The 24,880-nt window shown below is 40.2% G+C and overlaps 1 protein-coding gene and 1 long non-coding RNA gene across 4 annotated transcripts in view; one reads left to right on the plus strand and one right to left on the minus strand.

Moving 5' to 3' along the window:
• Nucleotides 1-24,880, minus strand: part of ZPLD1 (zona pellucida like domain containing 1) — a 356,592-nt gene that overhangs the window by 228,447 nt on the left and 103,265 nt on the right. The window contains exons 2-3 of one of the 3 annotated variants that reach the window (XR_014263091.1): nt 23,813-23,902; nt 13,767-13,877 (exon numbers count right to left, since the gene is read on the minus strand). The exons of 1 other annotated variant lie outside the window; for it this stretch is intronic. The gene's annotated coding sequence lies outside the window, so the exon portion shown is untranslated. The remainder of the gene's footprint in view (nt 1-13,766; nt 13,878-23,812; nt 23,903-24,880) is intronic. One more of the 3 variants, XR_014263090.1, reaches the window with a different exon arrangement.
• LOC309660160 overlaps nt 1-24,880 on the plus strand; it is a 67,339-nt gene that overhangs the window by 27,609 nt on the left and 14,850 nt on the right. The gene's annotated exons all lie outside the window — the stretch shown is intronic.

Genomic DNA, 24,880 nt, shown 5'->3' on the forward strand with positions numbered 1-24,880 from the left:
GTCCCTCAGTCCAAAACAAAAGTCCACAGGCCTGTGAAAACTGGCACCACACTTCTGACCGTAACCAATACTTAACCAAGAAAGATAGACATAATTATTACTCAAGATGTCAGCAGGTATCACTTGAAATTAAAGCTGAGGCACCAAAGAATCATATCACCTCCTTTGGAATTCTTTGTAAAGAGAGATCATTACATGTCTGGGATGCTTCGGGTATATTTGGTTCTGTTTAAAGCAGAAGTATGGACTTAACTATAAGACTGTTACCATCTTCCATAAATTCTGATTCTAGAGTTTATATGTGGAAACAATATGAAACCCTGAGCTTGGAAACTGGATTTTAGTGAGAATTAGCTGTGTGATCACATGGGACAATTCACTTAATCTTTTCGCACTCAATCCCATCTATGAGATGAGGAAAGTGGCTAGTAGATAAGAGATATTAAAGTCACTTACATGTACAAAAATCTTGTCATTTAAATATTATTGATGAATTTAAAATAGCCTCTTCAAATAAGTTTTTTTTTTTAAATCCAAGCTCAGTTTTGACTGATCTTTATAGCTACAGGACAGGGATGTTAAATATTATATTCAGTAAGTCCAGCTTTTAAGAACTTAACTGATAAGCTTAATAAGTGTTATTCATTCATGCCCAGATATTAACCTGAATCAGTACTATGATTTTAGACAAGTGGTACCTCTCTGTGATTCTGTCTGAAAGAAAACAAAAGCACAAGAAGCCCTCAAGAAGCCTTCTTTCAGAGACCTGTTGTGAGAATACATGAAGCAAAGTCCCCTGCTATGAATTTCAATGCCAACCTATGGCCTCCAGAAGGGCTGGGAGGAAGCCCAGCATAAGTCAGAATAAGACACTCTCTTCCTGTATTTCTCACTGACCACTGGATAAAGAGTAATGAGTTACAACTTGCTCTTGCTCATTTTTTTCAGCTGTAAAGTAAAGGTAATCCTACAGTCAGGAACTCTTTTTCCCCACAAGCATGTGCAGAACAGCTCCATCTCCATCTCTCACATGATTCCCAAACTGCCTGCAGGAGTTTTCTATTGCTATTTACAAATTAAAACAAACTTAGCAGCTTAAAACCACACACCTATATTATTTCAAGTTTTCTGTAGCTCAGGAGTCTGGATGCAACTTAATTGGGTCCTCAGCTTAGGGTTTTACAGACTGAAATTAGGGTGTTGGCTGGGCTGCATTCCCATCTGAAAGCTCAACTGAGGAAGAATCTGCTTCCAAATTAATTCAAGTTGTTGACAGCATTCATTTCCTTTTGGCTGTATTACCAAAGGCCCTGGATTTTTGCTAGCTATTGGCTGGAGGTCACCCTCAGGTCCTGGAGGCTACCTGCCATTTCTAGAGGCCACCTGCAATATGGACTTCTCCAACATGTCTATTTACTTCATCAAGCTCACAAGAAGAGTCTCCAGCTCCAGTCTGCTGAGAACAAAGTAATATAATGTAAGATAATCATGGGAATGACAGCCTACCACCTTGCCATATAAATAACCTAATCACAAGAGTGTTACCTCATCATCTTTGCCATATTTTATTGCTTAGAAGCAACCGCGGGTCCTGCCCACAGTCAAGGGTAGAGTATTACACAAATCTGTGAACTCCAGGAGGTGGGATTTGCTGGGGGTCACCCAACAGCAAAATCAACCATCAGGCCCTATAGCTGAAGCACTCCACTCTTACCAGGGAATGTCTCCCTCACCACCTCCCAATCACCACTGCTTTCACAGTTGTTCTGATAGCCCTGAGACTTCAAACCAGCCACGCTCACAAGAGATCCTGTCCATTCATTCTGCAAATTGTATTTATCTCCTAATATGAGCCAGACACTATGCTAGTGTGATTAGCAGAATAATGCCACACACATACACATACACACACCAAAAAGATGTCCAGGTCCTTACTTTCAGAGCCTATGAATATGTTTGGTCATATGACAAAGGGGAATTTAGGTTGCAGATGGAATTAAGTTTGTGAATCAGCTGACCTGGAGATGGAAAGTTTATCCTGAATTATCTGGGTAGATCCAATATAATCACAAAGCTTCTTATAAATGGAAAAGGGAGGCAGAAGAGAGAGTGTCAGAGTGATGCCACGTGAGAAAGACTAAACCAGCCACTGCTGGCTTTCAAGATGGAAGGAGGGACTTCCCTGGTGGCGCAGTGGTTAAGAATCCACCTGCCAATGCAGGGGACACAGTTTCGATCCCTGGTCCGGGAAGATCCCACATGCCGCGGGGCAACTAAGCCCGTGCACCACAACTACTGAGCCTGCACTCTAGAGCCCGCGAGCCACAACTACTGAGCCCGCGTGCCACAACTACTGAAGCCTGAGTGCCTAGAGCCTGTGCTCTGCAACAAGAGAAGCCACCGCAATGAGAAGTCCACGCACCGCAACGTAGAGTAGCCCCTGCTCGCCGCAACCAGAGAAAGCCCTGCGTGCAGCAAGGAGGACCCAACGCAACAGAAAATAAATAAAATTAAATTAAAAAAAGATGGAAGGAAACCACAAGCTAAGGAATGTGGGCAGCCTCTGGAATCTGGAAAAGAAAAGAATGGAGAGTCTTCCCTTGAGCATCCAAAAAGGAATTCAGCCCTGCCAACACCTAACTGTAGCCTAGTTAGTTGAATTTCAGGCTTCAGATCTCCAGAACTATAAGGTAATAAATTTGTGTTGTTTTAAGCCAGTAAGCTTGTGGTTATTTTTTACAGCAACAATGGAAAGCTATTGCTACTAGGATATGGGGAGACAAAAATAAAAGAGACATGATCCTTGCCCTCAAGGATCTCATAGGCAAATGGGGAGGGAGACAACACAGATAACCTCAGGGGAGGGGATAGAGCTGCTACTTGCCTCAGCACCAAAGTCAGTTTTTCAGCACCGCCTACAGCCCACAAGCTGCTCCTCCTGAGGCCACTGCCTGGCCTGCTTGTGGCTCTGGGGCAAGAACTTTCCCTTCTATAATACAGTTGTGGCCGTTTCTGCCTCACATTTTAAAGGGGAAAAAAAAAGACAAGGTTTGACACATCCAATTCAACACACAACTATAGAGTATTTTATTAAGTGCCAAGAACAGGATATGCAAAGATGAATAAAACTGATCCTTACTCTCAGAGATTTTAAACTCTTGAAGACAGCAGACACATACGTTCATAAATTCCATGATAAGTGCTATAATAGAACCATGTACGTGGTCCCTTGGGAATACAGATAAGAAGGAATTAATTATGCTGAGAAAGATGGAAAGGGAGGGAGTGATATAAAGTCCCAGGAAGAAAGTGACCTGTGAAATGGATCTTGAAGAGTCATTAGGAGTATGTCAAGTCGATTTTTTTAAAAAGTGAGGCAGAAAGAACAACATGAAAATGCACGACAAATAAAAGAACTCATTGTGTTTGAGAAATCTGAAATGGCCCATAGTGATTAGAACCTGGGATACGAGTGAAGGGAAGGACTGAGGGGATAACAAAAGGAGAGTGGCAAGGTTCGGAAGAGTCAGTGGAAAAGGGATTTTTATGCCCACAAGCATGGACCCACGGTGCCCTAAGGGACTTGCCGTGAGGGGCATCACCCCACATGTTTCACAGTTACTCTAGACGCGGTATGGAGATTGGACAGGAAGGATGAGAAAGGAAGCAGAGGTGCCTGATCGAAGGTCACTGCTACGGACCAGGAGAAAAATTAGGAAGATTTGACTTAAGGCAGTGAATGTGGAAATAGATGGAAACAAGGGATTTTTGAGAGCTATGTTTGAGATTTGAGCAAATGAATTTAATGTGGGACATAAGGGAAAGGAATTAGAAAGAATTCCTTCCACGTTTCTGTTTAGGCAATCTAGTGGGTAGTGATGGTGCAAACAATGCTTCTCAAACGTCAGAGCGCAGCAGGTATCAGAATTCCCTGTGGTTCTTGTTAAAACACACAACCAGCCCAGCTCCAGAGTTTCTGATGCAGTTGCCCTAGTTGACACATAGCTGTAAACTGAGCTAGGAAAGGCAGGTGAAGGAGGTTTTAAGAAATGATAATGCAACTAAATTATTTAGTAAGAAAAGGGAGGATCAGTCTGAAGTCCTTAAGGGAAGGAGCTGTATAAATTTAAGCTGTGTTATCTTTGAAAGAAAACTTCTGTCAAAAGCTAATCAGGCTAGGATTAATTGGCTTTGTATTATCTGAGAAGTTTGTCAGAGAATCTAGCAACTACTTCCAATCTAGAGCATCCTAAAGTCAACTGTAACAAGGTTTCATCAATGTGGAAACAAATAGAATAGGAGAAATGTAGCATTATTTTAGCTGCTAAAACAAAAAAATGTTTTAATTAATTTAGTTATATCAGTTACCAAAATAATCGTCTTCTCTTATTTAAGGGGAGGGGGATAGGAAGAGAGAGAAAACTAGAGAGTGAAATTTCTCTTCAGAACTACCTAAAATGTATTTTTAAATCTGAGATTATAGAGCCTCTGGACAGCTCACACTTATGCCTCATTGATCATCTCTGTTCCTACTTCTCTTTGTTTAAATGTCCACAAGTGTGCACTGACTCAAATGTTCACAGTTATCTGTGCAAATGCATGGCTGGACCTTGATTTTCTCTGGTTTGTTTTATTGTATAAGCAATAAAGAGATTACTATTAACTGGAAAGTTATGGTTTTAGGTCATAATTTTACTGATCCTACTGAGAGCTGAAGAAAAGCCTGACATTCCGGAGTAACCCAGGCTCATGTGTCACGTGAATGTGGTTGTAAGGACACAGACCTTTCTCACCAGCACGTAAAACTCAAGGGAGCATTTTAGTAAATTTACAAGTGCTGAGAGGTGGAGAAGAAGAGAAAGCCTGGGGGATGAACACGTCGCTGTAAGAATGTTGTAAGATCGCAGGGGGAGATGAAGCAACTTCCCTGCTGATGGAGCTCAGCTCTGAAAGAGAAGGGGAATCTGCAGGGGCTCCACAGCCACCATTCATCTGATCCATTCATTCTGTTGACTACTGTTCACTGTACACCTACTATGTGCCCAGCTCTAGGCTACAGTCACAGAATACACTCTACCATCATTATCACTATTACCAAGAATTTGTAAAGTACCCACTTTGTACATGGGACTAGGCCAACTGCCCTTACACTCATGGAATTAACAGATTGGAATTTAAGTAAGTGAATCTACAAAACCCTGAAGCACAAACCTAGTGTTACTGTTATTTTTAAATCCGATTCTTTTTTCTACAATGTATTCACTCTCCTTTGATTATAGCCCAGCTGGCTGCTATTAAGTAGCTGGCAGCTCTTCACACACTTGCACGACATTACAAATACCTGTATTAAGAAGAAAAGTAAAAGAGTTTGCTCTTCCACAGTCAGCATGGATCATGTTTGGAAGATGAAATTTGAGGTTCAAAGAAATGTAATGCCTTCCCTATGGTAAGTTAGCTAGTCACAGGAGAATTAGATCCAGAATGCAGGTCTCCTAATTCCTGCTCCAGAGTTAGTCCCACAGTTGCTGCACCTTGATCATCAGAGGTGGCCTTTTCCTCTCTTTAAAAAATAATTTATTTAGGCTTAAAAGTGAATTGACTTAGAAATATTAATGAATATTAATGAATCCTGTGTTTGCCTGCTTCTGAGCATGCTACTCTAACCTGTATACAGTTTTCCAACTGATACTGTAAACACATGACCACCAACTACCCATCAGTCTGTATTGAGCTATTTTTCTAGCCCCAGAAAAGAGCTTGAATCAATGTTTTTTATGAGCTCTTACCTGAGGTGATAGCGTAATATCACAATTGGCAGAACATAAGAATAAGTTTTGTAGTGATGGAGGAAGACTTTTCAATGCAAAACTAACCAAAGTGTAAATCAAATTTGTGCCCTAGCACCTAACAACTCAAAGTGCAGTCAGTGGACCAGCGGTATTAGCATCTCTTGGGAGCTTGTTAGCAACGCAGGATCTCAGGCCCAGTTGCAGAACTACTGAATCAGAATCTGCATTTCAATGTGATGTCCAGGTGTCTCACATGCACATTCAATTTTAGGAAGCATTGTCCTAGACCTCACGAGCACCAAGTCAACAGAGCTTCCCAATCCCAGTGCAACAAATGCCTGACAGCTTTGTTGAGTCAGCAGCTTCCTCAGCTCTCATCAGAGGTGGGCAGAGCCTGGATTCTTCAAAGTCACTGGGCCAGCCACCGCCAGTCATGTGCAGCCTGTCCGTTTACCCTGGTGTACCACATAAACACAGGCTTGAATTTCTTGTGTGTACTACGCACACATAAGAAAAGGTTATGTACTTTTCATGTACTCTCTGCGTGAGAAGGATTAAGCAAGTACTGTTCTAACCAACTGAGTGAACTTGAACAAGTGTTAGAAACATGAATTCAATTTTGTAAAGTGCTTTGATGTCATGAAACATGCCATAAAAGCATCAAGTGGTTTTTTATCAACATTAACAAGACTCCCTGAGATCCTAGAAGGAGAATAGCTGCTGCTTTGTTCCAAAGACTCACTATTTGGTATCCTAGGAGGCAGGACGATATCCCAAGCAAGTGCTCTCTGAAAGTGACTTCCGGAATAGTTTTGAGGCATCTCTTTTTATCTGATGGGAAATGACAGCCATTACACTGAACTATGAGATGATGGTAGCACAACCTAAGAATGAGAGGAAGCCAGGATCATAAAATAGCCCCTTACATTTTCCTATTGAGAAAGCATCCGCAACTTACTTTTTCTTCAGAAAGGGATGATTTTACATGCTTATTAGAAAGGGAGCATCAGTATAAATAAAGGCATGTCAAATCGATAACTCAGCTTCTTTGTAATGCAAGGCGCTCCACTGTGAAACATTCGATGCACTCAGCCATCTTCATCTCAGCACGACCCACATGCTCTCGACCTACCTAATGCAGCACAGCACAGGCATCATTAGCCATATTTAAATTTAAATATAGGGACTTCCCTGGCAGTCCAGTGGTTAAGACTTCGCCTTCCAATGCAGGGGATGTGGATTAGATCCCTGGTGGGGGAGGTAAGATCCCACATGCCTCACGGCCAAAAAAACCGAAACATAAAACAGAAGCAATATTGTAACAAATTCAATAAAGACTTTAAAAATGGTCCACATCCCAAAAAAATCTTTTAAAAAATTTTAAATATAAATTAGTTGTTTACATTTAAATATAAATTCATTTAAATTAAACAGAATAAAAATTCAGTTCCTAATTTGCATTTACTACATTTCAAGTGTTCAGAAGTCGCATATGAGTAGTGGCTACCATAGTAGATATACAGATATAAACTATTTCCACTATCACAGACAGTTCTGTTAGAAGGTGCTCCTCCAGATTGTCCAAATAAAGTATGTTCCTCCCCTAAATTCTTGCAGGAAAAGAGGCAAAGGGCCTTTCTTTATCGTATTACTATTCTTAACACAAGCGACGTAAGCCCAGTAAGGTAAAGTTGTGAGCCAACCACACATTCACTTTCAAGACTCTCTTTCTTTCCTTTCCACTCCCCAACCCCAGGATTAGGAACTAGTGAGACTTCCCTGACCACTGTAGGAAGATCACTCCAGGAGAAATATAGTTTGAGTTTTCTAACCATGCCCCGCATCCTCCCTTTACAGTAGACTCTTGAAGCATGCCCACACCATCCCTACACACCCAAAATACTCTACCAAAATGGCCACCATTAAAAAAGAATTATGTCTGTTAACTCATTAATTCTCCCAAATATTTCTATCCATGACGTCATAGAATATACATCAAATGACATCTCTATCCCAGCACTGTGCTAGGCATAGAAGATACAGTGATGGATAAGACAATTGTGGTCTCTTTCCTCACAGCACTGATAGTCTAGCAGAAAACAGTGAATGAGCGATTACAACTGTGACAGACAACACAGGGGAAGCAGCAAACAATCTAACAGGAAGGCCTTACCTAGTCTTCTGGGTTAGGAAAAGCCTCCTGAACAAGTGATGTTTGAGGCGAGGTTTGAAAAATAAGATGCTACTTAGAGAAAGAGGAGAGGAATAGCATTCCAAACAGGGGTAACGCCATGGCCCAAGACTTTGAAGTTGGAAAGAACAAAGAAAAAGTTGTAGGAGAGTCAGTGTGACTGGCTCCTAGAGATGGAGCACAGAGTGGCAGAGGTGAGGGGAAGAGCAAACGTAGAGGTCACTCTGGCTGCAGAGAACAGATAGGAAGGGAGCAAAAATGGATTAACAGGGATTATTTCAGAAGTTCTGCATAGGATCATGGGCTGGGATGGAGGCACAGTAAAAGTGGGCAGAGTAGTGAAGCACTTGGAGGTAGAGAAAATCAACGGGCCCTAACACTGAATGGATATAAAGAGTGAGGAAGAGAGAAGAGTTTTAAAATGACCCCAGATTTCTGGGCTTAGGGATTGGTTAAGTGGTAAACTGGCAAACACTGTAAAAGGATTGGGTTGCAAAGAACCAGGCATTAAAGATAAGTTAGGAACCAGTGGAATCAACAATGTCTGTGAAACATAGTAAAAGGGAGGTGCTTGAGTGGGCAGCAGTTAAATCTGGGGTCACCATCAGGGGTGTAGGTGAGATTGAAACCTGCAGAGTCAATGACATCACCTCAGGAGAGAGTACGGATTAAGAAGAAAGGAAGCTGAGGCCCCCAAAGAGCCCCACATTGTGCCACAAGCACATGCTGGGCTGCAGCTGCGTTCTGAGGAGGGCAGCCCTGCCTTCAGGAGATCTGCAATCTAATCAATGTTCCATTCAAAATCATGCAAGATTCAATCTCAGCAATCAACCATCTGCAGCTGGCAAGAGGCTGTCTTTCCAAGGTTTTCTGCCAGATTTGACAGATTTGAACACTTTCAGATCTTCATCCCTGTCTCTGGCTTAGAGCAGATAGTGTTCAGCTAGATTTCTGGCAGCCACGGTCCAAAAGAGCCATCTTCCCCCGATTCCTTGCGGTGTACTGCCACCTGGTGGCCACCGCCTGGTAGAAGCAATCTTACCCTTTTCCTTTGTTTTGGTTTGAGATCCACACACCTTTAAGGATGCCTCCTACCCAAACTAAGCTATTTTTAGCTTCTTTCATGGTCTCATTGAACTTGAGGTGTAATTGAGCAGGAAGGTCAAATGGCAGTAAAAACAATGACATTTTTTTCCCTCTTCTCTTCAAGTATTTTTGTAATACATGTAGGCATTGTTAATGGAGACAGGAAGTACAGATTACAGAAGGGATCATAAATTTCTATACCACCATAGACATGTTCCTACTAATGATATTATCACATTTTTAATTGATTTATAGAATTTAATTAACTCATGATAGTTTTTTTTTCCCACTACCTTTAAACCAAATTCTGGGCAACAAAATATATTTAATGGCTGATAAAATAAACCAACATGGTTGTTTTACTTCCTAGTTTCAGTGCCAGTCACAAGCTTTAGAATATAAAATATTATTTTAACAGTCAATAGTAAACTAATTCATAGTATACTTTTCTATTTTTCCCATACTTTTCCTCTTGTAGATAATATGTAAAATTATGGAAAAATAAATTACTTTGCACTTTCAAGGATGAGCTAAGTTATGATGATGGTGTCCTCTGTAAAATCCTATCTAACAGAACAGTTTTCAATTTAGGTTAAATTTCAACTAAATAGCAGTAAAGTAAGATAGAATTACATAAAGAAAGTGATTGCATCACGATCATTCATTGCAATTCAGTGAACCACAAAAAGTATTTAATGCTTATTTTTGTTGTTTTCTTTTTGAATTTTATTTTATTTATTTTTTTATACAGCAGGTTCTTATTAGTCATCAATTTTATACACATCAGTGTATACATGTCAATCCCAATCGCCCAATTCAGCACACCACCACCTCCACCCCCTGCTGCTTTCCCCCCTTGGTGTCCATACGTTTGTTCTCCACATCTGTGTCTCAATTTCTGCCCTGCAAACCGGTTCATCTGTACCATTTTTCTAGGTTCCACATACATGCGTTAATATACGATATTTGTTTTTTTCTTTCTGACTTACTTCACTCCATATGACAGTCTCTAGATCCATCCACATCTCAACAAATAACCCAATTTCGTTCCTTTTTATGGCTGAGTAATATTCCATTGTATATATGTACCACAACTTCTTTATCCATTCCTCTGTCGATGGGCATTTAGGTTGCTTCCATGACCTGGCTATTGTAAATAGTGCTGCAATGAACATTGGGGTGCATGTGTCTTTTTGAATTATGGTTTTCTCTGGGTATATGCCCCGTAGTGGTATTCCTGGATCATATGGTAATTCTATTTTTAGTTTTTTAAGGAACCTCCATACTGTTCTCCATAGTGGCTGTATCAATTTGCATTCCCACCAACAGTACAAGAGAGTTCTCTTTTCTCCACACCCTCTCCAGCATTTGTTGTTTCTAGATTTTCTGATGATGCTCTTTCTAACTATTGTGAGGTGATACCTCATTGTAGTTTTGATTTGCATTTCTCTAATAATTAGTGATGTTGAGCAGCTTCTCATGTGCTTCTTGGCCATCTGTATGTCTTCTTTGGAGAAATGTCTATTTAGGTCTTCTGCCCATTTTTGGATTGGGTTGTTTGTTTCTTTAATATTGAGCTGCATGAGCTGTTTATATATTTTGGAGATTAATCCTTCATCCGTTGATTCGTTGGCAAATATTTTCTCCCATTCTGAGGGTTGTCTTTTCGTCTTGTTTATAGTTTCCTTTGCTGTGTAAAATCTTTGAAGTTTCATTAGGTCCCATTTGTTTATTTTTGTTTTTATTTCCATTATTCTAGGAGGTGGATCAAAAAAGATCTTCCTGTGATTTATGTCAAAGAGTGTTCTTCCTATGTTTTCCTCTAAGAGTTTTATAGTGTCTGGTCTTACATTTAGGTCTCTAATCCATTTTGAGTTTATTTTTGTGTATGGTGTTAGGGAGTGTCCTAATTTCATTCTTTTACATGTAGCTGTCCAGTTTTCCCAGCACCACTTATTGAAGAGACTGTCTTTCCTCCATTGTATATCCTTGCTTCCTTTGTCATAGATTAGTTGACCATAAGTGCGTGGGTTTATCTCTGAGCTATCTTGTTCCATTGATCTATGTTTCTGTTTTTGTGCCAGTACCATATTGTCTTGATTACTGTAGCTTTATAGTATAGTCTGAAGTCAGGGAGTCTGATTCCTCCAGCTCAATTTTTTTCCCTCAAGATTGCTTTGGCTATTCAGGGTCTTTTGTGTCTCCATACAAATTTTAAGATTTTTTGTTCTAGTTCCATAAAAAATACCATTGGTAATTTGATAGGGATTGTATTGAATCTGTAGATTGCTATGGGTAGTATAGTCATTTTCACAATATTGATTCTTCCAATCCAAGAACATGGTATATCTCTCCATCTGTTGGTATCATCTTTAATTTCTTTCATCAGTGTCTTATAGTTTTCTGCGTACAGGTCTTTTGTCTCCCTAGGTAGGTTTATTCCTAGGTATTTTATTCTTTTGGTTGCAATGGTAAATGGGAGTGTTTCCTTAATTTCTCTTTCAGATTTTTCATCATTAGTGTATAGGAATGCAAGAGATTTCTGTGCATTAATTTTGTATCCTGCAACTTTTCCAAATTCATTGATTAGCTCTAGTAGTTTTCTGGTGGCATCTTTAAGATTCTCTATGTATAGTATCATGTCATCTGCAAACAGTGATGGTTTTACTTCTTTTCCAATTTGGATTCCTTTTATTTCTTTTTCTTCTCTGATTGCCGTGGCTAGGACTTCCAAAACTATGTTGAATAATAGTGGTGAGCGTGGACATCCTTGTCTTGTTTCTGATGCTAGAGGAAATGCTTTCAGTTTTTCACCATTGAGAATGATGTTTGCTGTGAGTTTGTCGTATATGGCCTTTATTATGTTGAGGTAGGTTCTCTCTATGCCCACTTTCTGGAGAGTTTTTATCATAAATGGGTGTTGAATTTTGTCAAAAGCTTTTTCTGCATCTATTGAGATGATCATATGGTTTTTATTCTTCAATTTGTTAATATGGTGCATCACATTGATTGATTTGCATATATTTGAAGAATCCTTGCACCCCTGGGATAAATCCCACTTGATCATGGTGTATGATCCTTTTAATGTGTTGTTGGATTCTGTTTGCTGGTATGCTTATTTTTGTTTTTGTCCATATTTCCCAATTATACATCACATGAAATAATTATATAGGTCCTAATTTTCTGAGAATTTCTAGTTGACAAGAGATCAAACACCCTTGTGTTACCTGAGTCTTATGGATAACATTCAGTTGTTCTAAGAGAGATTAAACTCAACCAAAGACAAAATTTAAAGCAAAATTAAACAGATAAAATCTGAAACAAAAGAACCAGTATTAAGCATGTGCTTTCTTAATTATCTGAGTTCCCTTCAGGTCAGATGTTTATAAAAACTTATCTTTGGAATATGTTTGGTCTTCTATCAGAAAAATGCCCAGAACTTTTATTTCTCTAAATCCTACCATAACCATTGAATGAATCATTGGTGAATAAATGTGGAAAGTGCCGGGCTGTGTAACAGTAGAAGGTGAATGATTTAAAACAATTCCTGACCTGGCATTAACTTGAAACCTGATGTAGCCAATGTATAAATCAAATCAAATAGAAGATGGGAAAGCACTTTGAAAATTATACACAATGCAAATCTAAATAAGAATTATTCTCATAATAGCATTACCTCACCAACATCATTATAGAGGAGAGCTCCATCACAAACACACATGCACAATTTGACCAAGGTGATGAAATAAATTAGATGAGAAAATACACAGCAGAAGTTAAAAACTTACAGCAGTTGTGAAAGTAAGACTCAGCTTTGAAACTTCCCACTAACTTTTGGTTTGAGGATTCACTGTCTGTGAGTCAGCTTATCTTTATTATTTTTCATCATAATTCTCTGATTTTCTTTCTATCTTAATTCCCAGAATAAATATGGAGCAGCAACCAAACAGAAAACGGAAGTCCAGATTGCCAGCAGCACCTTTCTAAATACTGTTGTACTGTGCAGAGAGCAGTGACGTGTGTCCAGTCGAAGCACACAGTAAATTATGTGAAACATCCATCCCCCAAGTGTCCTGTGCTGCTGTGTAGGGAAACTCACAGTGCATAGCTAAAGGATCTCTTTGCTCAGGAAGGTTTAAGTAAAGTTCAAAACAAAATTTTCTCCCCAGTGGATAATCTTAAATCAAAATCAGGATGCCACAGGCTTGATTCGTGAGCCTATAAAACCCTGTGGGTCCTGACACATATAGACATATTCTCAGACTCCCAGCAATCCTTCTTTTGCTCTTTCCTCTAACATCACCTTCCCTTGGGTCATCATCACATCCCAGCGGTTCGTGTAGGAAAAGTAGGATTGCAGGAGAAATTTTAAAAAGTCCTCCTTATAGAGTACATTTGTTTAAAAATACCTGAATGTTCTCTTGGCTGCTTATTGGGGAAAAAATTGTTAATATCAGCCTCTAGTTCATAGACAAAGATTCACTTTCCTGCTGCTCTGTTTTTGTCACACAAAGTTGGAGATGATCTGCAGCACCAAGTACCCTAGAGGGATTGATAGTGAACTTTCATGACAGTGGCTGCTACAGAAAATGCACCATGTCTCCCCAGTTCCACCCTGTACTGGCCAGCTCAGGCTGCCTTAACAGTATGCCACAGACTGGGGGACTGGGGGCTTAAACCACAGAAATGTATTTTCTCACAGTTCTGGAGTCTGGAAGTCCACAGTCAAGCTGCCAACAGGGTTGGTTTCTTGTGAGACTCCTCCACTTGCAGACAACAGCTTCTCAATGTCCTCACGTGGCCTTTTCTATCTGTGAGTACATGGAGAGAGAGAGAGTTCTGTATTTCTTTCTGTTCTTATAAGGATACTAGTCACATTGTATTAGGGCCCCACCCATATGACTCCCTTAATTACCTCCTTAAATGTCCTGCCTCCAGATACAGTCATATTAGAGGTTAGGTCTTCAGCATATGAATTTTGTGGGAACGCAATTAAGTCCATAACAAATCTATATTTATTGACAACCTAGTATGAGAAAGATATGGTGCTAGACTCAGAAAATACAAAAGTGAATAAGACACTATCCCTGGCCTCAACAAGTACACAACTCAGTGTGGGGAGATCAATGTGTGTACAACTATATATGCCCCAAGTCAGCTGTGAAAGTGCAGATATTAGACCCTAAGAGAGTGATAAAATGCTGTAGAAGAAAGAGACCGTGAATGAGTTTAAACAAATGGTGCGATATGGTTATGTGTCCTCTAGAATGATCACTCTGGTGACAGTGAGGAAAATAGACCGGGGTATTGAGACTGAAAGCAAAGAGGAAAGTTAGCAGTCTCCTATTAACCTAGAAGATGAAGAAAGAAAACCTGAACTATATCATAGAAATATGATTGAAGGCAAGGAGACTTTGAGAGACTTTTAAGAAATAAGGTCAAGAAAATTTGGGAAAATAAATGATTTCTATCACAAAGGACTTCTGGGGAACTTTAATTATTTTTAACTTTTCTTAGCTCACTCAATTAGCACTTCCACATCTCCTTGATTTATATCTCTGTTAGTACACGTTGCGAAATATCTTTAATGCAATCTAACTTGCTTTCTAATGTATTCTTTTTTTTTTTTTTTTAACATCTTTATTGAAGTATAATTGCCTTACAATGGTGTGTTAGCTTCTGCTTTATAACAAAGTGAATCAGTTATACATATACAATATGTTCCCATTTCTCTTCCCTCTTGCATCTCCCTCCCTCCCACCCTCCCCATCCCATCCCTCTAGATGGTCACAAAGCACCGAGCTGATCTCCCTGTGCTATGCGGCTGCTTCCCACTAGTTATCTATTTTACATTTGGTAGTGTATATATGTCCATGACACTCTCTTACCCTGTCACATCTCACCCCACCCCCTCCCCATATCCTCAAGTCCATTCTCTAGTAGGTCTGTGTCTTTATTCCCGTCTTGCCACTAGGTTCTTCATGGCCTTTTTTTTTTTTTTTCCCCTTAGATTCCGTATATATGTGTTAGCATACTGTATTTGTTTTTCTCTTTCTGACTTACTTCACTCTGTATGACAGACTCTAACTCCATCCACCTCATTACAAATACCTCCATTTCATTTCTTTTTATGGCTGAGTAATATTCCATTGTATATATGTGCCACATCTTCTTTATCCATTCATCTGTCGATGGACATTTAGATTGCTTCCATGTCCTGGCTATTGTAAATAGAGCTGCAATGAACATTTTGGTACATGACTCTTTTTGACCTATGGTTTTCTCAGGGTATATGCCCAGTAGTGGGATTGCTGGGTCGTATGGTAGTTCTATTTGTAGTTTTTTAAGGAACCTCCATACTGTTCTCCATAGTGGCTGTATCAATTTACATTCCCACCAACAGTGCAAGAGTGTTCCCTTTCCTCCACACCCTCTCCAGCATTTATTGTTTCTAGATTTTTTGATGATGGCCATTCTGACCGGTGTGAGATGATATCTCATTGTAGTTTTGATTTGCATTTCTCTAATGATTAATGATGTTGAGCATTCTTTCATGTGTCTGTAGGCCATCTGTATATCTTCTTTGGAGAAATGTCTATTTAGGTCTTCGGCCCATTTTTGGATTGGGTTGTTCGTTTTTTTGTTATTGAGCTGCATGAGCTGCTTGTAAATCTTGGAGATTAATCCTTTGTCAGTTGCTTCATTTGCAAATATTTTCTCCCATTCTGATGGTTGTCTTTTGGTCTTGTTTATGGTTTCCTTTGCTGTGCAAAAGCTTTTAAGTTTCATTAGGTCCCATTTGTTTATTTGTGTTCTTATTTCCATTTCTCTGGGAGCTGGGTCAAAAAGAATCTTGCTGTGATGTATGTCATAGAGTGTTCTGCCTATGTTTTCCTCTAAGAGTTTGATAGTGTCTGCCCTTACACTTAGGTCTTTAATCCATTTTGAGTTTATTTTTGTGCATGGTGTCAGGGAGTGTTCTATTTTCATACTTTTACATGTACCTGTCCAATTTTCCCAGCACCACTTATTGAAGAGGCTGTCTTTTCTCCACTGTATATGCTTGCCTCCTTTATCAAAAATAAGGTTCCCATATGTGTGTGGGTTTATCTCTAGGCTTTCTATCCTGTTCCATTGATCTATATTTCTGTTTTTGTGCCAGTACCAAACTGTCTTGATTACTGAAGCTTTGTAATATAGTCTGAAGTCAGGGAGCCTGATTCCCCCAGCTCCATTTTTCGTTCTCAAGATTGCTTTGGCTATTCGGGGTCTTTTGTGTTTCCATACAAATTGTGAAATTTTTTGTTCTAGTTCTGTGAAAAATGCCAGTGGTAGTTTGATAGGGATTGCATTGAATCTGTAGATTGCTTTGGGTAGTAGAGTCATTTTCACAATGTTGATTCTTCCAATCCAGGAACATGGTATATCTCTCCATCTATTTGTATCATCTTTAATTTCTTTCATCAGTGTCTTATAATTTTCTGCATACAGGTCTTTTGTCTCCTTAGGTAGGTTTATTCCTAGATATTTTATTCTTTTTGTTGCAATGGTAAATGGGAGTGTTTTCTTAATTTTCTAATGTATTCTGATCACCTTTCCCAAGTATACTTTAATTTTACAAATTTAAACATGCTAGACATTATCAATGGATATTGAGAGTAAAGACCTATTAATAAATCTCCAACAGCCTTGGCTACTAATATATTCCTTAATATATACTTAGGAATTACACCTCAGAGTCAACCTGTAAACTCTAAATGTATCTTACTCTCAAAGCCAAAATTAAGTGAACACTCTTCTGTTCTCCTTTCGTGGTCATGATACACCACCATTCTGCTGGGTACCCAGTGCTATGCCTTGGAATCATCATGAACCTCTCCTTCTCCCCAGATTCTTTACCCAGTAAGTCACAGAGACCTGCAAGCCTTCCTTTAGATTCTAAAGTTTAAAACGGCTTTGTCAGCCATCTTTTCCTTTCTATTTCCAGGTCCAGTCCTCAGCAGCACCAGAACGATTCCAATCCATTCTGCTTGCAACAACTGCATGCCTTCCAAAGACGACTCCATCCAGGCACTCAGATTAGGGCCTCCCCTGACTCCTTCAGAGTTAGCACCTTCTCTTACAGGTTCCATCACAGTCCTCTGTATGTGTCTGCCTCCAACTAGAATATGAGATCATTAAGTAGAAGAGCCATATCTTGTTCAATCAAATCCACACCCCGTGCTTCAGATGCTGTATATATTTTATGTGTGTTGAATTAATTGATTAAGAGATTCCTTGTGCATATGGAGTTTACATTAATGATTGTGTTAAATATAGTGCTGCCTATGAGTAAGTGCTGCTTCTCCCACTCACATGTAAAGTACTTAACTGCCAGGCCAGGGTGTTCCATTTCTTTATACCTCAGAGAATCTAAGGCAATGCCTTAAACTCAGCAGGTGCCTAGATGATACTTGCGTTTGATGTAGGCAGTATCTCTCTACTCACCGCAGCACAGAGTGGACCCAGGTTGCAGCCAAAACACATTTCCCTACTTCCCCTATATTAATAAGTTTCATTCAAGAGATCTTTTAAGATGACCATTTCTCAGATCCTCTTCCAAAATCAATGAAGCTAACATGAAAAATTAGCTGGTCCCTGAACCCTATTTGGCTTCCAACTCTGCTTTGTGTGGAAGTAAAGGGTGATAAAGGGAATATAGTCATTGCAGGAGGTCAGAAACCAAACTTAAAAACTGAGTTCTGTAGCCAGAGCCAACTACTCTTCTTCTGTCTTCCTTGTAATGATGTCTTGCCCAGGTTCCTAAAAATCTTATGGCATCAACTAGCTGTCAAATGCCAAGTCTCCTGATCACTCTCAAGCCAAGAAGTTAAGCTATGGGAGTAAAATATAAGCCCTGTCCTCATCCCACTTCCACTCCATTTCTCTAAAATGACGATGTTTTATTGATATAGGTTGCCTTACTCAGAGAGGCGCAAACCACAAGCAACAACACTAAAGCAACTCTGATATTTTCTAGGTTGCCTTTGCATTATAGAAAGCCATATTTAACTTGGCACCATTGAAAAGACCAGACTAAGTTTACATGCAGCAAATGAGAACACATGGATGGTTCAGTGCAGTATACAAATGGCTTATTCCTAACAATGATGATGTTTATTAACGTGTTTACTCTGTAGCTAGTTCCATACTAAGTGGTTTATATACTTACTATCCTTTTGTGCACATTCTATCATTTAATCTTTGCAACAATCATATGTGGTCACAATTATTCTTTTTTATGGATGGGAAAAAATGAGGCTGAGAGAGGCCTTCTTGTGCCTATGGACACAACGAGTAAGCTGGAGGAGCTGGGATAAACCTAGTTCAGCCTGACTCCAAAACTTACCACTGCTCCTGCCTAAGCTTAACTGAAAAATTCAAATGTGAGGCGTAACCATTCACGTGGCCAGAAGGACTCAAAGTCACAAGATAAACAGGATGCAACTCCCTGGAGCAATTTTGCACAATGACAAAGTAATGAAATACACTTCAACATATTAAAACAAACATGAATACATATAAGTCTAATGCAAACTTCACACACATTTTTAAAATAAAATAGAAGGAACCAAAAATACTGTCGTTTTTGAAACAGAGTCCCACCTGAGGCTATGCCTCAGACTCTACCTGCCTCCCTCCTATCCCTCCCACTCCCAGAGGTATTTATTTGGCCCTATGTTTCATTAAAAGGTTCAGATGTGACCCAGACAATGGCCCACATTAGGAGATACATTCTAGGGGCAGAAGCATATGGACAAGGGTTAGTTTTATTTAGGTGGGCTCTTTGTGTTCATAAGACTGTAGCCTCCAGGAGAGGACAGAGGATTGGGTACCAAGGCTTCCGTCACCAGGTGGAGTTCAACACGTGACTGAGTAAAATCTTAGACAAAGTAAAACCAGAGAAAAAACAGAGTAAGAGAATCCAAAGCTTCAGTTTCCAGATTCAGGATGTTCTGGACAGCAAAAAGAAGAGAAAGAGAAGGAGAGGTGGAGAGAGATGGAGAGAGAGACAGATGGAGAGAGAGAGAGAGATGGAGAGAGAAAGGGTGGGGGAGACATAAATAGGAAGGAAGTGGTGGAGAATGAGCAGGAGGGGGGGAAAAAGGAAGAAAGGAAGGAAGTTGCAATACTACTTAGTGCTCAAGTGTCTTACCAATTATGGGTGACCAGCTGAATTTAGTCTTGGTCAATATTCCAGTATCATTGTCATTTGTTGCCTGAAGCAGCATCTAAATCCTTTTCCTGTTTGATGAATTCCATACCATATGACTCTTGGTAAGAGGCAGAAACTAATCCCCCCTGAGAAGCTGGAAGTGCAGTCCCTCCACTATATGACTGCAACTCAGCTGATCAAATGTACCTGCGCAGAGGCAGCAGCTATCCCTCCTGCCATGGGAGTTCCTTGGGACTTGGGGCTGGTGTGGGCTGAAAGTGAAGCCCATCAGTAGATCCAGCTGTAAAAAGCTGAAAAATGCCCAAATCAGACAAGGGTTGGGACTGCTAATTGAGGATGCCGGAGGAATATAATTTTTGCATAAAATCAAAAGGTCTTACAACAGCCTTAGACCTCAAGCCAATGTTTTCCACTAGTGTTCGAAGGTATGAAATTCATCAATTTTACCTGTGGATCTTACCTAATGATAGATAAGCTTCCCCCTTAGCTTCTACACGGTCAACCTCATTAACAACCCAAGGTGATCTTTTTCTGTGCTCCTCTACCTCCATCTAGTGGATGAAGAGTCACCTGCAGCTCTGGCTTTCTTACAGTCTGGGATCAGTGCAGGCTTTTTCCTGGATCTGTAACTGAACATCTGTTAAGGCTTTTGTGGCTGGAAAACACCCCTACCTCTCATTGGGCAGAGTATCCATTGAGCTATGGAAAAACCAATACCTTGATGTATCTTTAGAAGCGCAGGGCTAGAACTACACATTCTGAACTTGTTCATTTAGCGATAACTGAAAAAAATTGGTTTTGTGTTTACGGTATTTCCAACTGAAAACTCTACCTTTAGAATATTTTGATCTTGCCAGGAATTTCTGCTGTACTGCAGCACACAAAAAGTAAAGCACAGAGAACTGACAGAAGAAACAAGCTGTTGCTAACAAATGTGCTCTCTGGGATCTAACTTGCATAGAAGTCAAACAGAATGCAGTAACAGAGAATCTAAGAATTTTTGAGCTGAGGAACTCTTAATGACCATCTGATAAAGATGGAAAATAATGCAGAGCAAAGCAAGAACAGGAGATATGACCCAAAGAACTTATTTGGGGCCAGAGTCACCAGTTCAGATTCTATGAGCTGCTCTGTCTCCTTCTCTCCTCTCTCTCAAGGTCATTCCACCTGCCCATCCAGCCCTTTCCTCCTTCCCAAGATTTGTTATGGATTTTTTTATCGGCAAAAAGTTAACCTTTTCCACTGACAAAATCATTAAAACATAGAACCACAGAATATTTGAGCAAAACTATTTTTGCAGATTATCTAGTTTCACTTCTCTCATTCTATGTATAGGATCTAGGTACTTTGAATAACTTGGCTACAGTCATAAACCAGCTAGTTACAGAGCCAGTGGACAACAGCTCTAATGCAAATAAGCAACACTCTGAAAAAGAAAGGGTCGCCATAGGGTAAAGGCAGCCATATGTAGCAGTGTCCATAGGACTTTAAGATAAGACATAATGGTTTTTTTGTTTGTTTTTTGTTTTAAAGCTACAGAGGAAATGAAGATGGATTTGGGTATGTGGCCAGTTTTTTTTTTTTTTTAATTAATTATTTATTTATTTATTTATTTTTGGCTGTGTTGGGTCTTTGTTTCTGTGCGAGGGCTTTCTCTAGTTGCGGCAAGCGGGGGCCACTCTTCATCGCGGTGCACGGGCCTCTCACTATCGCGGCCTTTCTTGTTGCGGAGCACAGGCTCCAGACGCGCAGGCTCAGTAGCTGTGGCTCACGGCCCTAGTTGCTCCGTGGCATGTGGGATCTTCCCAGACCAGGGCTCGAACCCGTGTCCCCTGCATTGGCAGGCAGATTTTCAACCACTGTGCCACCAGGGAAGCCCAAGACATAATGTTTTGACTGGGGGAGCATGGGGAATCTTTGAAAGGAATAATAGATATCAACCTTTCTTTTCTCACTTTTTTTTCTGGATGTCTGTTTCTGCCCTGGAGAAATGCCTTCAGGGAGCTGGCGGGTCACAGAAATGTCTGGAACCCTATATATGTGGTGTCCTACAAAGTGGTAGGTATTACCAGTGAGAAACCTACAGACTGCCCATTTGAAGGCATGAAACTTAAAAACTGTGAACCCTATGCTGCCTAAGAAGACTACTCCTGAAGGCCCTGCTCAGCTTGGTGACAGCCCGGTCACAGCCTGTAATTTATGGCATCACCAAGGGAGATTTCCAGAGTAAGGTTTCCAGAATGACTATCAATGAATCATTTTTAATCAAGGAAACTGAGTTCTACTACACCTATCCTCTTTAGGTCATGTTGAAGAGGAATGATAAAAAGGGGAGGAAAGCAAAACATATAGGGCCAAATACAATAGTACATTTTTTAAGTGTCTCTCCCAGGTAGACCAAGCCCATGGCTGAGTAGAAACTGTAAAACAGGACTTCCCTGCTGGTGCAGTGGTTAAGAATCCGCCTGCCAATGCAGGAGACACAGGTTAGATCCCTGGTCTGGGAAGATCCCACATGCCACGGAGCAACTAAGCCCGTGCGCCACAACTACTGCACTCTAGAGCCCGTGAGCCACAAGAAGAAAAGCCACTGCAGTGAGAAACCCACGCACCGCACCAAAGAGTAGCCCCCGCTCACCGCAACTAGAGAAAGCCTGTGTGCATAAACGAAGACCCAATGCAGCCAAAAAACAAAAAAGGAACTGTAAAACAGGGTAGACTTGAATATAATGATCATTCCATTCAGCACACACTTTATGTGCCATCTGGTAGACTTGTGTAATTGATTGCCACAGGACATAATCATTTTAAAAGACAATTAATTTGATTACCAGTAATGAAGTTTTTATCTATGCAAACTAGGAGCCAGGCAGCGAGATGAAGAAAGTAACCAAGTTTGCAAAATCAGAATGCAAGATGCATCATTCAGGAGGTTGGAGAGAGGAGCCCATCTCCTAGAAAACACTGGACTGAGAAACACTGCATTTCGGCTATTTGTGGTGTCCACCTCATCCACCAGATGGTAATCCCACTTCCAGAAACAGATCTTGGACTACACTGAATTTGTCTCCTCTTTTATGTGCATAATCTGCATTAGAGATTTTATCTATTGATTAAATGAAGGGACAAAAAGGGAATATTGCTGAGCATCTATTGAGTACCAGGCAGCCTCCTAGATACATGTTATCCCTCCTCTATTTTAAGCCTCACAACCAATTCTAAAAGGGAGGTTAAGATGATCAGACCAAGATCACACAGCTGGTAAGAGATTGTGGCAGGTGAATAATGGCCCCAAAAGATGTCCATGTCCTAATCCCTAGAACCTGTGAGTGTTATGTGGCAAAAGGATTGTTGCAGGTATGATTAAAATAAGGATCTTGAGATGGGAAGATTATCCTAGATTATCCAGGTGTCCTCTAAATGCAATCACATGTATCTTTATGAGGGAAATTTGACTACAGAAGGGAAGGTGATATGACCAACCACAGAAGCAGAGACTGGGGTGATGTAGGCAGGGGCCAAGGGATGCCAGCAGCCTCAAGAAGAAGAAGAGGCAAGAAACAGATTCTCCCCTGGAGCTTCCAGAAGGAACCAGCCCTGCTCACACCTTGTTGCCCCTTGAGACTCACTTTGGAATTCTAACCTTCAGAGATATAGAATAAATCTGTGTTGTTTTAAGCCACTCAGTTTGTGGTAATATGTTACAGCTGCAATAGAAATTAGTACAGAGGTGAGCCAGAATTCTACCCAGGTCTGCTCAAACTTGAAGCCTGCATTCTTTTCACTACTTTACACTGCCTGCCATTTGATTAAAGGCTGGAACTAAGTATGCAAAGATTCATATCTTGTCCCAGTTTTAACATTGCCAAGATCTGGAACTGTGTATTGAATCAGATGACCGAATGTTGGTCTTATTAAATCATTACAGTTATCCCATTTGTTGATTATTGTCATGATGGTTCTAAACAGTAGATTCAAAGAAAAAAAAAATCAAAGAAATTCACCATTTAAGAATGGCTAAACTGAAGTCAGTAATTTTGACTGAGTTATTCCACATACTTTGAACTAAAATATTCAGATATTGAGCTGAAAGTGCTCTGATGCTTTTGACTCATAGTATTCAGAAAGCCATTAAGTTTACATATCTCAGTTTATCCTTATCAACATTTAAACATATTTGCATATTGGTTTTTCTTTGATGACGGTGTCATATTTGCATGGAAATCTAAAAACCTGGATTCTATCGTTAGTGTCTTTACCATCAGTTAACTCTTCAAGCTTGATCAAATCACCCAACATTTCTGGACCTCAGTCTCCTTACCTGCAGAATGGGGCAGTGGGTAGGAAGTTTGCCAAGCAGATCATCTCTAAGTTTTCTTCCGGTTTTAATATAAAACATGGCAGGATTCCCACAGCAAAGCTTCTGGGTAGTGCAAGTGTCTCATTATTACAAACTGCCAGTAGAGGTCAGGTTAAGCTTGGTAATTCTATCTAATCTGGCATGTACATTGAGCAAATGCAAAAGCTTACCTTATATTGATGCTTGCCAGCAGGCCTTCATCTAGATCCTTCTGAGCTAATGAATGTTGATCCCAGTGTTACAGAGTAAAATAGGGAAATCTGTGAAACCAAAATTGCCTTCATTAGTCTGTAATTTGCAATTGCCTGGTACCAGAATGTTTTTCTTTGCTTGCCTGAATGTCCTTAATTGAATGTGTCACCTGAAGCCCTGGGGCTTAGTGTTTGCTCATGTTACTGTGCTAATCCATCAGTTGCAAGGAAGTGAGGCTGCAAGACTAAAAAATGTTTTCTGTATCCTCTTTATGCACCTAGGTGTAACTGTGTTAAGAATATGTGACTGCCTGTGTATATGGCATTTGATCCATTGCATGTATTCCTAGTGAAGTGTAAAGAGATGAATGAAAAAGAAAAAAATGAATAAGAGTGAACACATATCATCCTTGGATAGTTACCTTGTCAAGCTACCAATAAGGACCAGCTCTAGGCACAACTGTGATATCTGTAAAATCAGATTTTTTGTAGCTATCCTTCCACTATCCCTTCATTACTGCCACCTTCTCTCTTCTCAACATCCTTAGTCAAACTCTGCTCTCAGGAGAGATCCAAAGAACTCAAATGCAGTAAGATATAAGGATCTGATGATGCAGTTTTGCTCTCCTGGGCACACTTGCATTTTGTCAGAGAACAAGGCCTTTAAATGGGTGGAATTCCAAAAGTAGAATTGTAATCATCCAGAAGGGTAGTAAACGGGGCAGGCGGTGGGGGGGAGATGACTGACAGCATCTTCAAAATCACCTCATGGAGCTGACACCATAGGCCAATGACAAAGGCTGGCCTTGCCACCCATGAATGCATGCAGCCTGAATGGCTAAGGCATTCTTTTTTTTTTTTTTTTTTTTTTAAACAGCATTTATTGAGCATTAACTGCATGCGCATGTGAGGTTCTGTGTGAGGATCCAAGGTCAGGTTCCTGCACTTGAGAAACACACTCAACTGAGTTTCTGATCCCAAGTGCTCTGAGTTTGCTTCCCTAATGTGTGGGATCGCTGCTTGAGGATCTAATGATTTTTCCCTGTA

This window comes from Balaenoptera physalus (assembly GCF_965194825.1).
Source record: "Balaenoptera physalus genome assembly, chromosome: 4".
NCBI lineage: Eukaryota > Metazoa > Chordata > Mammalia > Artiodactyla > Balaenopteridae > Balaenoptera > Balaenoptera physalus.